The sequence below is a fragment of the Molothrus aeneus genome, chromosome 3 (genome assembly GCF_037042795.1).
Source record: "Molothrus aeneus isolate 106 chromosome 3, BPBGC_Maene_1.0, whole genome shotgun sequence".
In the NCBI taxonomy this organism is placed as follows: domain Eukaryota; kingdom Metazoa; phylum Chordata; class Aves; order Passeriformes; family Icteridae; genus Molothrus; species Molothrus aeneus.
This window is the reverse complement of record NC_089648.1, coordinates 98,350,463-98,368,128: the sequence shown is the minus strand read 5'-3', so window position 1 is coordinate 98,368,128 and position 17,666 is coordinate 98,350,463. Positions and strand designations below refer to the sequence as shown.

Genomic DNA, 17,666 nt, shown 5'->3' with positions numbered 1-17,666 from the left:
ATGTGACTCCATCTATTCAATTTCTGTAACTGCCCATTCTGAACTGCCCCACTTGTCACAGACCAGAGCAGGCAACAACTGGAAGTTCACTACTATTCAAGAAATAGGCTTATTTATGTCTTGACATTTTGTCAGCCAGACATTAAAAAAAAATCAACACCCAGACGATTGAATAGGACCAGGCTCCTACAAGACAGATAGCATGGAAGTCAGCATTTTGCTTTCAGAATAATTCTTTCAAAAATGCCTCAGACTGCCATCATACAACAGTAGGCACAATTGCACTGTTCCTTTTCTAGGCAATGTACAGCTGTCATAGACCTACAGGCTGCCACAGCAGAATTGCTCGTGAGCCTGCTAAGATGAGCAATGTCAAAAGGACACTTCTAAACAGGACTACTCACACCAAATTGTCTGAGAGGCAGAGGCCAGACAGAAACAATTCTTCTGGCTTCCCATTTTTACCATTTTGAATGTAAGCAGGAACGACATCAGTTCTTAATTTAAAAAAGACACACTTCAGGTTAAAAATCTCATTTTTCAGAGCAATAAAAATATTCTTCGCAACAACAGTGGTCAAACACTTGCACAGGTTGCCCAGATAGGCTGTGGAATATCCATCCTTGGAGGTATTCAGAATTTGAGTGTAAACGCCTTGAATAAACTGAGGTAAGTTCTGATTTAAGTGGCTGATCAAGCCTGATAACTACCACAGATGTTATCCAGAATAAATTATTATGTGATTGTACATGTGATTAATTTATACATATTTTTAATTAACTTCATTACATTCTTGCAAGTACAAAACATCTCTGGCACACTTCACATCCTGTTCTACTCTGTTCTGCTAAACAGATCCTAAAGACAAGAAAGAGAAACCTCTGCTTTAATCAGTGTAGTTGAGGCACCAATCTTCTGAACATCATTAGAAAGAAACAATCCTTTCATTCGTGTTGAAAGAATCAACTATTTCCATCTCAAGTATTTATTAAGTCCTCTTAAAAAAAGAGTTGTTTTGTTTTGCTTTGTGGATAGAATGAAAGAGGAGACGGAGGGGGTTCTCTGCCAAGATCTGCCTGCAAGATGCTGCTGGTTTCAGAAAAACTGTGCTGATTGGAGAATCTGAGAATCAGATCCAGAAACTCATGGAAGCTTATTTCAGATCTACCACAACACACAGATTACTACAAAGAGCATTGTTTGGTCAGTTACACTCACCATCTTCCCACCTTTGGGAAATAAGATAAATCAAGACAAATCACTGTATCTCATGAGAAAAAATCTGGGGGATTATTTAAAAATGGCTTTTATAAATACATTCAGAAAGGCAGTTTCTGTAACTAAGCTTTTGTAAAAACCTGCTTTCAAATGGACATGGGAGTTTTCTTCCTAAAACAAACCTCTGCAGTCTTTCCAAAACAAAGAAACCCCCCAAAAAAAACCTACAGAGGAAGGCGTCCTCTGAGGGAGAAGTATTCTGACAATAGAGAAAAGGGAAAATAAAGTTAATGGAATCATGTTTATTTTACATTTATCATTGAATTGTGCATAAGAGACATTATAAGTAGTGAATTCCAAATTCCTGAAAACCCAGTTTAGTATTGGCCACAATAAGAAAGGGCGAAAAAGTAGGGAGCAATATTTACTGCTTGATCAGGACACAGCTGTGAGAAACAGCCATGGCATGCTCATCCACCCCTTGTTTTCTGGCAGACAGATGAGATGGGCTGGAGCAGACCTGCCTCTTAATCTTGTTTTAAAATGCTTGTCCCATCTTTCATCCCCTCCTCCTTTTCCAGTTCATTAGAGAGGAACCTTCTCCAGTCCTTAAACCCTTCAGGTAGGTGTGAGAGGCCTTGAGATGGCTTCAATTTGGCATTAGCATAAATGTGCTAAAAATGTTCTTTTTCCAGCTGTACTGGCTACAAAACAGTTTTTAACATAATTAAAAGTAAACGAAATTTCTCAAGGGCATGTATGGTGCAGACTAATATTTTCATGTTCATATATATTCTTTGTGGCATCACAGGAAAGGGAGTCTGAGAAGAACAGCTCAAAAAGGTGTTTTCTGGAGGAGAAACAAAGATTTACACAAAATAATCCCTTTATTTTAGAATGTAGAACTGATAGCATGAGTTTGCATAATTGTTTAATTTAAATATACAGGGCTTCAACCGCAGTTTATCAAATACCAATATAAAAATTAGACACTACAGAACTATAATACGGAACAAATGTCACCAAAGTGGTTACTTAATATTTTAACTACAGATACTTTGTATGCACTGTCTATGATGAATAAGTGCTAATGAGAATGTGCAAACTGTTAATTATCCCATTAGTAGCTCTTCAGCAGCTAAAAAAAGAGAACCAGCTTCTCTGGTGACAGCTACTGTGGTAAACAACTGCCAGCTCAGGGGAACGATCTGCTGGTGAGTTGATGGGAGCCTTCAGACAGGCTTCAGCGTCATAGTGGCTTAAAACTATTTCTGATTCCAGCTACTTACAAAAGGGTGGGGGTTTTTAATGTATTTTCAAAAGAAAAAAAAAAAAAGTTAAAATTTTCACTGCTTGTACTCTCCTCCTATTTAATTTGGTTCTCCAAGGGGGGAAAATTTCTATATATGAATTAACATCCCTTTAAACAGCGAAGAATCAGACTTTGGAGCATCCACCAGGAAAATATTTTTTCTCCTAACTAGTGCAGGTTACATTCAGTTGCTAAAAAATGTTTTCTCCCATTTCAGAAACCTTCAGAATAAAGAGACTTTTAAAGCTGTTTAGCATTCTTATAATGTGGAGATTTCCAGACTGGTGCCAACAGTACTGTATGGATACACAGGTTACAGTATGGATACAGTATACAGTACTGTACGGATATACAGGTTACAATGTGTTTTGGCAGACTTATTGCAGGAGTTTTTTATAAAAAAGACTCTTGAACTCTCCAGCTCCAAGGCTGGCAAAAGGAGGTGTTCACTAAGTCTCTCCCACGTCATCATAAACTTATTAAATTCTGGGCTAATATCTAAAGGCTAGTATTACAAAGCTAAATACAGAATTGGAACATCGAAATGCCTTCAAGTAATTCTAACCTAATGTGTTCCTTCACCCAACAGGATACATTTCTTCTTTTACCTCTAACCCTGTGCCTTGCCATCATTACTAAACAACACTGTAGCTTCTATTCACAGGCCTTTTGCTTTGCATTTTTTTTACAGCTGATATATTATTCAGCATCAAGATTTACAAAATAGTTCATCTAATTAAATTCCATATTGCCATCTAGTAAAACAGATTGTTAGGGCTTAGATTTGTATTGCCATCTCAATTACTGTAGCTATATTTCTCCTAGGTCCTCCTAAATTTTCCTCATATGGTTTTCTCTTCCTACATTTTCAAAAGGTAGGCACAAATGGTGCCACACTGAATTGGAACCAAAACAAGACCATGACTAGAAGAAGAAGAATTCCTGTGCCCTGAGTTCTACCCAGTACACCTTCCTTCTCCTTCACCTCTCTGGTGGCAATACACACCCACTTCCCCGGCAGTCATGCTTTGCCACAGTGCAGCTGCTGGACTGGGGGAGCAGCCATAGAGCCCTGTTAGAGAATTGTGTCCTATTTCCTCTACATGCCTCTTCCAGCACAGTACCACGTGGGAAGGCTGCCTTGCAGCGTGGCCCTACTCAGAGCTCATCACCCCGTGGGGAAGTGTGACCTGTGAGGAGGTCTGGAGAGGTGCTCCAGCAAGCAGGGCACAGGACACTCCTTCCAGTGAGCCTTGTGGCTGCACCTGCCCCTGCAGACTGTAATTAGCAATTAATATGGATTGCAGTATATCCAGGTAGTGCTTGTCATTCTAATCCTGCAAAACACATCATGTGAGCATTAGTACCATTGCTGCAGTTTTACAGCTACCCCTGTAATTCTGTCTCACTATGACATGCTCCCTGAGGTGAATTGCAAGAAGCTGCAGAGCAGAAACTGCATAACAGAAGCCCTGACACCATCTGTGGCAGCTGGGATTTTCCGCCTTAATATACAAAGCAAATTCCTGGCACATGTAACAGACGTTACTTGACACAGCAACACAGCAGTGTCACTGGCTGAGGTTCTGTAGCTACAGATCTTTGCACTCTGTGTAAAATCTTCATGATTTAATCTGGAACCACACGAGGGAGGCCATGAATCCATGCTGGAAGAAGGTTTGATGGTTACCATTAGTTGTCAGCATGGACCGTGACCGGTGCTTCATCACGTGACTCTTGTTGACTCTTGTTACTTGCCACCACGCTCCACAGATTTCTTTTTCCATATACAGTCAGCCTTCAAGTGAGACATAAACTTTAAGGAATTTAGAGATTTTAGAGGAGCTAAGGTTTTAGTTAGAGATAAGATTTATTTGAGTTAATTAAAATAAATGGGTAGGCCTAGATGAAGTTAAGAGTTAGTAGTTAACTAATAACTGATTGATTGTCAACACAATGTTTGGTTAGCTGGGTTTATAATGAAGAATATAGAAACTGATAAATAACTTTTAGGAACATAAGACAATTGTAGGCCTCCTCTGTTCTGAAACCAATTGAAGACAGGGAGTAGGAGTTCTACCAAGGGTTCATTTGTCATATTTGCATTGAGAAGGTAGAAAGGTCAGAATGAGGAAAACTTCACTTACTTCCTCATTTTGAGACCCTTCCCAATGAAAGGGACCACCAACCCATTTCAAGAAACAAACTGTGCATGCTTAATAGCTTTTGAACTAATTACCACATGAAGCAGGGAATGGGATGTACCAAAGTTATGAATATGCATTTGTATTTTGGGTATTCAATACTTGCATAGATAAAAGGACTCTGTAGTCACCAGTAAATGGTGGTGTGTGTTTGGGAGCTATCCCACACACTGCCCGGTATCGCAATAAACATACACTTTCTAACTTTAAACTGTTACAGAGTTTTTGTCCATCACAGTTGTATATTGGTACTAGATCAATATCCATATTTTTTTAATAAATCACAAGAGCCTTTTGACATTACACCTACCAACCCCATTTTAGCAGAAGGTTGGAGAAAATTCATGGCATCTTATGGCCTTTGTTCACATGTCTTGCATGCCCTCCAGGTAAACACAGCACAATGTCCATCACACACCTCAATCACTTCAATTTTTCCAGGATTACCCCTGCTTGCTGGAAAAAGAGGAAAAAAATGTCACTTAATAGACCTGGCCTTTTACTTAGACTTAAGGTGAGAGTTCAGATGTGCTTCCACACAGCTTCCAAATTGTTCCACTTTAAAGCAGACGGCCAGCTGCCATTAAAGTGTATTAGCACTACAGTGAGAGGTGCTCCATGGCAAGGCGTGCACTTAGGCATGGATATCCAGTGTCTTTAGGTGGTCTCACCAAACAAATGGAAATAAGTAAGAATGTTTACTGTCTCTTAAGGGAAATAAAAATTAAAAAGAAACCTTTCATATATTCTTGAACATATTTCTGCTAAATGTTTTTCTCTTGGACATATTTCAACCCTTTGTAACAGTGTTTCAGGTGGCTGTAGTCCTATTTCCATGCTGTTAACTTGCCATCACAGTTGAAAATCTCATTAGAAAGAAAAAGTAAAGGGAAAAACATCCCTCAAGTACAACACAATCAGACTGACCCAGCCTCTCTGCAGTGTGCAAACCTAGCCTGCACGGCAGATGATTTGTCAAGTATTTTTCCTGAGGAACCATCAGTGGTTTCTTAGTACACAATTATGCAAATCACTGAAAGCACTATGTGAAAATGATGATGTTTAGTATGCACTCTGAGTATACTAACAATATTCAATGCCATTCATACTACAATCCCAATTTTCCAATTATATGTCCAAAAAGTACATATTTATGAGATAAATAATGATAAATTAATAGCATCTGCTACCTTAATTTGCAGTTATAAATTGGCAAAATCTAAGAAATCAAACAACAAAAAATGCATATTTGCCCACATAATATACCTGGTTGTAAAAAACTCTTTATATCCACTAACTTTAGGGTCTTTCTCAGGTAACACCCGGAATTTTAAAACAAGTCTAGAGGAAGTTATCTTTAAAAATTATTGATGCAATAATTTTTAGCATTCTATAGCTGAAGAGGAATTCTGCACTGGGTGTTATGCTCAATTTAAACTTTGGCACTTCTGATGATTAAAACTTGACACAAGATGTATTAGCCTAATTACCTAGATGTTTTAATGTATTTATGCTATGACACCACAGTTCCACTATTCCTTATTTTGATTTCCTCAGTAACTCTGTCCTCTCTGAAAGTAAATTCTCCTTTATGCCCTCTGCAGGCATAGAACATTCTGGCTTACTTGTATTCATATTCCTTTTTCCTTAGTAGATTATTTGTGTTCACACGTAGAGCATATACTCCTTTTTCATTCAATAAAGTGCAGTTATCTAGGGTACAATAGATATGGTTTGAAATCAACTTATAGATATGGTTTGAAATCAACTTATGCCTGGATGGATTTAGATATGTAATTCTGCCCCCCTTACTGACACCCTTAATAACTATGTTCAAATGCTTAGTGATTCAAATCTGTATTTGATATATATTCAAAAATGTGAGGTTCAAACTCAAAAGTAGGAAGGATTTCTTTGCCAAGAGGGAATCAAGCACTGAACAGGCTTCCTAGAGGGGTGTTTCATGTCCCTAGACTGTCAGTGCTTAAGAGGCATTTGGGCAATGTCCTTGATAATATGCTGCAACTTTTGGTCAGTCCTGAAGGAATTGGACTGTACAGTTGCACTGTACATCACTTCCAGCTAGAACCATTCTATTCTATTCTATTCTATTCTATTCTATTCTATTCTATTCTATTCTATTCTATTCTATTCTATTCTATTCTATTCTATTCTATACAAGTACTGTTGCTAAATGAATAGATGACAAAGATGCTTAGTCCTCCTTGTTAAAATTGCTCTGCTTGATGTAAGCTGATTAAAAAATCATTGGGTCAGATAAAGAGAAGAAGTATAAGCTTAAATCTCTATAACTAGTGAAAGATTCTTCCAGACAGAGGGAGAAACAGCTTTAATCTCTGTCCTGGTAAAAATTATATACTTTAAATTGAGGCTGTTTTCTAGCCACCTTTTCTGCCAGTCAGGTTTTAAATTAGCATAGAGTAGATACAGTGGGGTAAAATTAAGAATCTCTACTTTCATTTAAAATACGCATTTCTATCATGTTTTCAAGGAAGCCTTGAAAGCAAGCTAGTGTGAATGGAAACAGAAGGGAGTACTAAATTCCTAATATTTCAATCCTTGCTGGTAATTTAACAGCAACAAAAAGTAGCTGCCATGTTCTCTACTTACATTAGGTGGCACCATCCTCACAGATTTATTGTTTATGTAAAAAAGCTTAAAAACATTAATTCTGAAATTATGTTAATTCAAGTACAAAATACCTTGATAAAGCTCATGCTTGAATTGCAACTCAGAGGAACATCTGACATTATTTAGACAAGAAAGAGTACTCAAATTTTGTGTAAAAGAAATCTTCTTTGTGGAAGAAAAGGTGCAAGGAATAGCTAGCAGGAAAGCAGGAATACCGATGGATTTACCCCTAAACCTTGCTCTGTAATAGGCTTATTAAGAAGCCCACAATTCACTTTTCATCTCTAAACAGGTTTTGTTCCCTGAAAAACAATAGTGAAAACCTCTTCATGATTCAACTTATTTAACTGGGTTATGATAATTTGCAGGACCTTTTCATTCTTCACTTATCAATGGAGGAATTTCTAAAAATAGTTGAGAATTGCCAATTCCACTTTGCAACATTCATCACTATTTCATAGTGTGGGTGTCCTTGCGTTAAAATGAAGTTAGTGCTATTAGAAATGGAATGAAGGAGAGGGTAAGTGTTGAGAGCAACCAACATCAAATTCAATTAAGATCAGCCTGTTCTCAAATGATCTCTGTGTCAGGCTAGGCATGGACTTAGGCATGGATAGCCAGTGTCTTTAGGTGGTGTCCCAAAACAAATAAGTAAGAATGTTTACTGTCTTTTAAGGAAAATAAATAAAAAACAAACCCTTTATATATTCTTAAACATATTTCTGCTGAATGTTTTCTCTTTGATGTATTTCAACCCTTTGTAACTGTGTTCCAGGTGGCTCTAGTCCTGTTATCATGCTGTTATCTTGCCATCACAGTTGAAAATCTCATTCGAAAGAAATTCTTACAAGACTCATGACACTAGGGCTCCTGGTCTTGAGAAGAATCCTTCTAATAGCTTAACTTTAAAACTCAATGTTTAGTTTTACCAAATTTGGAAAGTTACATACAGTCCATCAGATAGAAACAGTTGGGTGTGAACTGCCTAAATATTTTAGGACCTCTAAAGAGAAGTGACTTTCTCTTTCCTTGTTCCATCTCTAGGGTAACATACTAGAAACTCATTAAATCAGTTTAAGTAACCTCTTTGTCATGGCCTGAGTAGCAAGAATCAAATTTATAAAGGCAAATAGATGTTATTTGAAATTTTCATCCACATACCTCGCTGATCTTATTGCTGATGATCCTCTGATACTAAATTTCACCCTAGTGTGAACTTGTGCCATTTACTGAGGTTCACAGAGACAGGTGACCCAAACAGCCTGTGATGAATATCCCTCCACTCTGTTTATGTCAACTCAAAAAACCAATGACAATTCAAAGTTATGACTTTGGGTAGATGATTAAAGTAAAAAGAATGCTAAAATATGGAAGGCCCTAGATACCTAGCCATGACATTATTATTAAGTCTATCATATATTACTGTATATGTATAATTATCATATTTTATTATTATTAAATCTATGTATAGTACAGTATGTACGTAAGCCTGGACTGATTACAGGATGCACACACACTGTTTTCTTGCACATATTGCTGCTTCAGAGATAAATTAAGGATGACTGATCTATTTATTAAAAAACAAAACCAAGATCTTGTCTCAAATAACAGTGATAAAAGTTGGAAAATATTGCAAAGTAATTGAGTATGCATTTTCTATTGCTCTAAAAGAATACATTGGTATCACAGTGTTTTCAAAGATGTGCAGCAAAATCTTGCTGAAAACTACTTTTAGAAGTTCCTTTCTAAGTTCCTACTGTTTGTAAGATTGTTTAAAGAGCGGATAAAATAGGTCAATTGGAGAATGGTACTGAATAGGTGACAAATGCATGGCATTTATACAAGTTACAAATAATCTGGATATGTTTTCAATAGAGCATGGTAGTCCTAGAAAACAGATTTGCTCCCACAAACCAGTGTATTTCTTACACACTTATTGGGGTAATAATACACTCCATACCTAGAAGGCAGAGGAAAGAATCAGAGGCTGGTTCCACAGTTTATGTTACTGGGACTGTATCTGCAGGTGTAAAAAAGAGGCTTGGCTATAAAAAACCAACCATGCCAGCTAAAAGCAGTCAATACATGCAGCAGCACATGCTGCAGTACAGAATATAGTGAGTGTTCCTTTTTGCTGCAATTTTGCACATTTACTTGAGCCAGGTAATTGAAGTGGATCTCACAAATGTCATTTAGCATTTGTCCCAGTGCTTCAAGCAAACGTTCTTAAGACTGAGTCACTGAATGAAATACTCATTAACTACTGGAGGTAGGAACTGGACAAAGTAAAGCTGAGTGTGCTGCCTCTGATGCCTCCTAATACACACATTTAGTGTTTCTACCCTAACCACTGAAAGACCACTAGTCAAGGCTATACAAATAGATTTATATATTGTCCTTACTGTTCTTTTAATCTTTTAAATAAGGATGATTTAAACTATAACAGGTATCCCAACAATGGTATGGAAACTTCCATGTGCACGATGGATGAATGGATTGAAGACATACCCAAAATCAGTTTGGGAGGTTCTCTAGTAGTGCACTTGTGCTCCATCATCCCTCCTTGCCCATAATGGACTGTGTTTTGTACATGCTCATGTGCCAGGAGGCATTCAGGGCTCAGAATCATTTCTAACAAAAGTGGTTTAAATATGTCAAACCCATTTTGGAAGGCACAAGCTATTAGACACAAGAGCATGACTGAGGCAGTTCCAATCAGCCTGAGGATTCAAGAGCTGCTCTTGGCAGTATTTATGTACTGATTTGCATTTAATCCAACAGTCCCATGTGGGTGAGGAGGAGATGGTGTGGCACATAAAAGGCTATCAAATGTGGGGCTCCTATGAGCTCTGCCATGGCTCTTTGAAAGAATTCAGTTGCCAGATCATTTCCCGATACTCTGATAAGAGCAGTGAGGGACTTGCCCCTCTGTGTCATAATCCAGAGGTCATCACTTAGTGCATTTTGAATCTCTGTAAGCTTTTTGTAATAAGCAAAACAAAATTGGCATAGATTGTTAAATAAAGACATAGTGTAGATGTAATTACTGACTGATTTTCCTTGCTGCCTTATCAGGCCAGACCTAACATGTCTTCTCTAAGCAAATTACTTGCAGTGCCATAGGCAAGTTTTCTTTCCCATATCCAGCCCAATGGTTCAAATTTCCACTCATAAATAACTCCCTTTACCCTGTAGATATTTCTAATGATGAATGAATACTTTTCCTAGATACTTTCATCTTCAAGAAGTTCCTGATCTTACAAATATAATCCAGAGAAATAATGAGGAAAGATTCCCTATCTTCTTAAATGAGAAGGTGCCAAATCCCCACTTCTTTGCTACTGATTTGGTGTAATTTAGAAGACAATTTTTTTCCAGTGATCCATATAGCAGGTTGAGCATAAGAACTCTAGATGTAGGAGCCCAAGGCAAAAGTCATTACAAAAACAGCAAAGAGGAGCCTGACCTGCATTGCAGTGAAGACTCCAAGGCAAACTGCATGGACAGAAGTGCTGTGCAATTCTTTCTTTTTCTCCGATGAGTACTACTCTATGTTGGTTCCCCTTCTAGGCATAGAAAGCCAGGATAGGGTTAAAAGTGTTCCAAGACATGGAAAGATTTTCTGAGTTCACCCAAAGTCAGTGACAGAAGCACATTTATTCTGTGAGAAAAGTACATGTGTTACACCTGATCAGCCAAGGGTAAAGCAACGGCTTAAAATAACAATGAAGCTTGCAAAGTTTTTGCAGAAGATATCTAAAAAGCTTAAATCTACAGCTTGCTCACAACTTTCCTGAACCTGTATGAATTCTAATTGACATAATCATTACGACCTCAAAAAAAATTGGGAGGATTTTCACAGGCAGGAAGGAAGGTGTTGCGGTAATGGGCAACATAGGGACCCCAGGGAGGTACAAAGTTGTGCTCTTTATTGCAAAAAACCTGGCCTTTTTAAGCAGTTAGCTGGATATCACCAGCTAACACAACAGGCCCAAGTCAGTCAATCACCATACACCACGATGTGGACATGTGGCTGTCACACAGCAGGTCTCTCACATCTCTCATGTCTCTCTAACCCTATTCCAGCTCAGTCATTCTCCCATAGCCGAAGTAACAGGCTGGAGCCATGTTACAAGGCCTTCCTTTAATAGAGCCTTACCTATCGGTAACAATTCCCCCATTTTTGTTTATGTGTTGCACAGCTAAAACTCTGCGCCAGTAAAGCCATTATCTTATTAAGACTGCTATTGATTATTTGCTGCACACGAGATACAATACACAGGGTATATATCACAATCATTAAGAACACACCAAGGATAACTGTGCTATACATTACTAAGTGTTTAAGCCATGCCTCAAAGCTGAGGCTGTCGAGCCATGAAGACTCCCCCCACCAATCACCTTCATCGTGTTGCAGCAGCAGTTTAGTGAGTTGCTTAAGATTACTGATACTCTTATGAAAGGACTTTGGATGGTCACTTAAGTTCATGCAGCACATGCCATCAAAATCTTTGCACCCATGGCCATGAGCCAGCAGTAAGAATTCAATGGCTGCCTTGTTTTGCAGCGTTGCATGTTGCACTGATTTAACGTCAATCAGCATTGCTGAAAGAGCGGCACTAGTGGCATTAGCTTCCTCTGCAAGCCACAGTTGAGCTTGTTTAAAGAAGAGAAAGCATGAGCAGTACTAGTTGCTGGTATCAAGCTGCCAGAGATGCACTCTGCAGTGTTCCAGAAAGTCACCGGTGGATCGCACTTCTCTCTGAGAACCCATGTGCTGCACCTGACCCAGTGCTGAGCTGCAGCTGTTAGAGCTGTCTGATTTGGATGAAACGAGGTCAGTTGGCCAATAGTGCAACAGCTTTGCCTGGCATACCTTTCCAGATACACTCCCTACACATTAAGAACAAGTCCAAGGGGAGAGCAATAGCACTGATACCAGATGTCAGTCAACTTTCCAAAGTTCGATTACACCACAAGGAAGCACTGCTGAAAATACCTTTAGCAGAGACAACAAAGTTAACACTGTTTATATGAACATCAAATATATCCTCAATGTAAAAGCAAAGCATGCAATGGGACACTGCAAAGTCCCCAGTCTATCTAGTTCTTGTGGCTGCGAGAGCAAAGCTGGAAAGCTGTGCATTCTTCTCAGATCTTTGTACCATGTCTCATCCCCTCCTGTGCTCTTTCACCAGGTGTCCTGGCACCACCACCTGGGCTGCAATATACTTGGGGCCAGGCAGTTTCACATTGTAGAGCTTACCAAAACACTCCTCACCAATGGGTACCCCTATGAACCACGTGTGAAAGGAATCCCCAGGGGATGCCACAGAGGTGCACATAGTATCAGTGTGTGTAGCATTTGCAAGGGTGATCCATACATTTGTGCTGTCCAGCGTAGGGGGTAAGACACTCGCAGTGCCTTTGCCAATCAGGATGATGCAAACAAATTTAATGTGGTGACCTGTGGAGACACAAGCATAACTCCTTCCCCACATTAGCAAGTCTAAAAGTCCTGCCCACTGCCCTGTTTCTAGGTCCTTTACCATCACCAGAGGCCTGGGATGAGCCTTTGTATCAAAATAAAATTGCCTTTTGCATGCTGTTTGGCCAGGTTCATCCCAATTCAGGAAATTGAGAACATACAGGGCTTTTGCTAACCTATCATGGAGGCACTCCAGGAAGGCTTATTTTTGACATGAGAGCCATCTCCCTGACAAATTTAAGATACCTGCAGAGTAGGGCTGGAGAACTTTACAGAATAGACATCAAAGTATTAACACAAGCAAAGTAGCACTTTTTCCTAGGCTCATTTATTGAAGGAGCTGAATTATTTGACTGAAATATTCTGGAATTCAGCCAGAAGCACAGGAAAGATATGAAACATTTTGACTTAAACTCAGTGCTTCAGAAAGGTATAAACAAATTAAAATTGGTGTTGTATAATGGGAATGGAGGATGTTTTCAGTGGTGTCTTCAGTGGTGCAGAGCAAGTGGTGCTGCTCACACATGTGCAATAGACAGACAGAGCTCTCACCCTGCTGCATCTCTTCCCACTATTGCAGCAGGGAAAATGATCTTTTGATAGAAATGCCAGACTAGTGTAAAAGGTCATTAATGACCCATTCTATATAATACTCATTTACACTTCGCTTAGCATTCCATTTAATTAGTAGCTCAAGAAGCAAACAGGAAATACGCATCATCTGAGGACACTCCTAACATTATTCTCTACAACCTCTCTGAAGCAGACCACAATCCCCCCAACAGGCTGAGACAAGAAAAGATTTGAGAAGTAAGTGGTATATATCACTCTTTCCTGTATGCCAGCTGAAGCTAGCAAGATGTACATGCCACTATGACTCAGCAACAACAAACCTGCAATTTCCTCAGGCTTTGGGCATTTGACATTAGAATGACTCATTGTCCATATGGAGAGCTGAGGAGTCATTTTCATATGACCACACCAGAGCATCTTGAGAGAACTTAGAGAAATAGCTGTAGTTCCAAGGTGTTCTTTTTCTGATAAATTTTCTTAGCTATTTCAGTTACCCCTCTGTGATTGTTTCATCAGTGAGATACAGCTGCTGATTGTGGCTCCACAACTCTTACAAAACACTATTGCATATCTTCTTAGAAGTTCTTATGGCAGCAACTTTCCACCAAATCTTTGACATTTGGCAATATTAAAACAACTAACACACAAATATGTTAATGTAGGTCATCACTGAATTGTGGAGAAAGGGAGCTGAACCATATCCTACAGGCCATGGCATTTTACACGCCTAGGAATGAGAAGCAGATCCCACTGCACCCCAAAGAACAGCCTGCTTTCAGCACCAGAGCAGCACCAACCTTCCTTGCACAACCATGCAGCAGGCTCAAGGACCTCCCAGCTCCATGAGGAGGTGAAATTAAAAATGTGCTAAAATGAGCAAATCTCTCCACCCATGCTTTGGAAGGTGGCCACAGCTATCCACCTTCAATCAAGAAGTGCCACACAGAGCACAAATTTATTCCATAGAGGAACCACTCTTTGTTACTCTTTCTCCTTCATCAGGGCATTTAAGCATTAGCACGTGGACTAATAGTCCCACAAAAAATAACAGACCCTTATTGTCCAAAGGTCACCTACATCAAGCTTTGATATTAGCAATCTGATAAACAAGAGGGTTCTAATCTGACCAAGGTTCTTAAACTGTCATGTAACAGAAGATTTCAGTCAAACAAAAGCTTTCAGTCACCTTTTCAAATCAATAAAGTAACCAACTACAAAACTAAAATGTGACTATAATATCGCATAGGTTGGAAGTTCTTTTGCTATCATTTACTATTTCAGCCATACAACTATGGCACTGCAGCTGGTGTGTAACCATCCATGGGGGAATGTAGGCTGAAGAACTGAGGTCTGACACTGGAAGATAGGAAATGTCAGATAAATTATTTCCTGTCAACCTTTATTCTGTTCCTTGTGCAATTGTATTTCAATACAGTCTTTAATTAAGTAATCATATCCTATTCTTCCCCCTTCTTTTTTGCCTTTAAGATTTAATGCAGAAAATTAATTCCCATGGTAGTTAGATGAAGGTCTCAGGGGCAACTCTTGGTTGTGATGCTCCCTAGCTTCTCTGCAGCTTGATCTTTCATCCTCAACTATATTTTTTGCAGGTTTGGTTTTTATTACATGCGAGTTTTTATGAACAGATAACATCAAAGTTAGGTGAATTTTGAGTGCCTTTTACCACAGATTTGCAGGTGGCTAACAGAGGCACTTTTTTGCGCATCCCAGGCTTGAACAATACACAATGACATGAGAAAAGTTTCAATATGTTGGTTGGTCTGTTTCCAGACAAAAGCTGTTTCTAGTAAACAATTAAATATGATAATTTTTCATGTGGGATGTTGCATTTGCACTGAAAATTGCAAAAATAAGTGATACAAGCAGCTGAGCTGCAGTTATCACACGACATAAAAGTAACATTCAACATAAAATCCCCATAATTTTAAACATAAAAGTTTGAGGTTGAAAATTGATGAGGTTGAGCTCACACCTGAAGCACTCAGTATTTCACTGTAAAGCAAATATATTCTTCAAGGGAACAAAATCAATCCTCCTACTAATTCTGCTTCCAAGTGTCAGCCTGCATTATGTGAAAATCTTACCAGGCGATGGCATGACAGCAGAGAACAAATGAAACAAAAATCTCTTCTCAGTGTACTTTAATTTCCATATGAAATTTAAGAGAAGCAACTGCAGTTTTGCTTACTTAGCCTGTATCAGCTCCATTCTTTACAGTTAAAATGAACATTCAGAGGTGGAATGACCTCCCTGAAGAATACTATGTTTCTGTCCCTGACAGCCCATGCCTCCAAGTATTGAAAATACAAGCTTTTTTTCTTTTTTTCTTGGCAAAGGAAGAAAATCTGATATTTGCTGATATTTATGTTTAATGCCTGCTTAAAAGCATCTTTTCCAACACATCACTGATCAAAAAAACTGTAAAATTTTTTGCATTGTCCTGAGGAATTAAATCATTCTGCTCTAGCCTATGGATGATACAATCCAGACCTCAGGTTTGCACTTCATAGAACTTTGTGATTCAGCTGTCATGGCTACTTCTATTTTTGTGTGTCCAAACCTTCAGCCTGTGCTTCTGGGTTTGCTGCAGTGTGTGTTTGGCTGCATTCAGAGAGATGTTCTTCATTTTAGCCTCTCTTTTCAGTCTCATAACTAAGCCTAAACTGAGAACGTAAAAGAACCAAATAGTCCAGGTTTGTGATGAAAAACAAAGCTTTCTTAGATGTCATTAACCTGTGAAGCTATTTAATCAATCAAGGAGATTCAATGCTACCATACGGAACATGGGAAATATTTGAGACTTATGAAGTGTTACTATGTTACAAACTTTTGGCTGATGGGCTTTTGTATGAAACTCTTTTACAAATATTTAGGAAATCCAATTTTTCAATGTACAGCCCTGAGACTTTGTTATGGCTTGCACCAGATATCCTGTGCCTGGAGCTAATACATAGCTGCAACAGCAAAATTTGAAAGGCAGTACTGCAGATTCTTATGGCATCTTCCTTTCCAAAAGCTACTGAAATACCTTTTTCTCCACTAAAATCAGAGATTTTATCAGACGTGGTTTGATATTGATTGTCTATACTATCTAATTGCTGTATTCGTTTATAGGACAGGGAATCTACTGCTAACAAAAGGCACCTCTAACTAATCTGTTCAAGAAATGGCAATAATAATTGCTTTTGCTCATCTTTATCAAATCCACTGCTGTGCACTGACTATGACTCTTTCAGACAATCTCTGTTGCTTTGTGGAAACATTTCTTGAGAAAAACATTCTCTTTTTATGGTGCAGTTACAGGGTTATTTTCTTTTTATTATGGCTCTCATTTTTATTATTATGAAAATAAACATATGCATAGAAGCAGGTTTTTTATTATTTGAGAATTAATCAAAATACCACCAGTTTTTTTGCATTCATGTAATTATTTTTATGTTTGAAGAGCAACAAAACATCTGTTAGCTATCTGTCATAATACTATACCACAAATTAATTCTTTTTCCGTGATCATAAAGGTATATGTGAGATTGCAGTAGACTGTCATGAAAAACATTACTGTGTAATGCACATGCTTATGATAATTTTATATGGGAAATAATTGTGTGCCAGGAGGTGAACTTCAACTCTTTCTAATAAACTGAGGAAAAATCAGCAGAGCACAAAAACTTACTGAACTTTGCTGCCTGCAGACAATTGCTATTTCCTGCAGTCCTAATTTGGAGTTTTAATGTCATGTGTAAGTGAATCTAGCATTCAGGAATGAGATACTGCTTACAGAAGACACAAAATGAAAAAAAAATTATTTTACTAACATATTTGTCCTCATTTTGTTGCACAAGTTGTTGCAGCCATTGCAAAATTGCCATAAAGAAAGAAGAATTTTTAGAAATTAAATATCTATCAGAATAAATCATATTGTTAGCTTTTAGTGAACAAAACAACTAAACAAAAATGCTTCCGTCATTTTTGTGCCTAATGAAGCTTCAGACGGTTATTAATTTACAGAGGTCTAGCACTGCAATCAAAACTATTACCCCTTTAATCTTTGTTTGCTCATAATCAAGGCCTTGAATCCAGCTTTTTCATTTTCTAGTACAGTCTACTTTTTATAAATACAGACTGACTGCTATCAATTATGTAAGGGGAAGTACAGACTGCATCATGTATCCTCCTTATAATGTTTCCTTTTCCTCAA

The 17,666-nt window shown here is 38.3% G+C and overlaps 1 protein-coding gene across 1 annotated transcript in view; it reads right to left on the bottom strand.

Moving 5' to 3' along the window:
- The window catches only part of LGSN (lengsin, lens protein with glutamine synthetase domain), a 61,861-nt gene that overhangs the window by 23,517 nt on the left and 20,678 nt on the right, over positions 1 to 17,666 (bottom strand). The gene's annotated exons all lie outside the window — the stretch shown is intronic.